The following is an 890-nucleotide window of genomic DNA, read 5'->3' as shown; positions in this document are numbered from 1 at the left end:
TGTGTGTGTGTGTGTGTGTGTGTGTGTGTGTGTGTGTGTGTGTGTGTGTGTGTGTGTGTGTGTGTGTGTGTGTGTGTGTGTAAAAGGAGTCGATTCATTTCATTTCCTGTGAAAGTATCACACCTTCGATCTAAACTAGTAATCGATATTTATCTCCCGGAAATGTGATAAATAAAATCATGTGTTTGACATTTTCTAATTAGATGTCTACACCCGGCCAGTCATGGGTGAATACATATATTAACTTTCATTGAATATATATTCGAAACCAATACACGATTTAACCTAAGCTGCAGGGATATGGAGATGAACGATGCCAGTGAATGGGATATAATGCTGGATATGTTACTAGTATGGGGAGGGATATAAATATGCAGAAACACTCGCCAATCATGCATTGTTCCCGCTGCTTCCCTTAGTGGTTTCAACTAGTGCCTCATTGTTTAATTTCCCTGTCTGCTACATTTGAAATACTACAAAATACTTGCTAATCGAGCATGTATAAAATATGTATATATGTATGTACACACATATGAATGTATGTATATATGCATGTTATATATATCAATATATACATATATATATGCATACAAAATATATACATATATATATGAGCGTTTGTACATTTACACTCACACACACATATATATGTGTGAGTGCAGGTATGGATGGCTGTGTTATATATGCATATATACATACATATATATATATGTATATATATACACATATATATACATACATATATATATATATATAGAGAGAGAGAGAGAGGGGAGGGAGGAGAGAGAGAAAAGAGAGAAACAGAAAGAGAGAGATAGACAGATAGTTAGATAGATAGATAGATAGATAGATAGATAGATATTTATAGATAGATAGATAATATACATATA

The 890-nt window shown here is 33.1% G+C and overlaps 1 protein-coding gene across 1 annotated transcript in view; it reads right to left on the bottom strand.

Annotated features, from left to right (window-relative positions):
* Positions 1-890, bottom strand: part of LOC106881284 (putative uncharacterized protein DDB_G0277255) — an 86563-nt gene that overhangs the window by 69689 nt on the left and 15984 nt on the right. The gene's annotated exons all lie outside the window — the stretch shown is intronic.

The sequence above is a fragment of the Octopus bimaculoides genome, chromosome 3 (assembly GCF_001194135.2).
Source record: "Octopus bimaculoides isolate UCB-OBI-ISO-001 chromosome 3, ASM119413v2, whole genome shotgun sequence".
NCBI classification, from domain to species: Eukaryota; Metazoa; Mollusca; class Cephalopoda; order Octopoda; family Octopodidae; genus Octopus; species Octopus bimaculoides.
The sequence above is the reverse complement of the archived record's forward strand: the minus strand, read 5'-3'. Positions and strand labels throughout refer to the sequence as shown.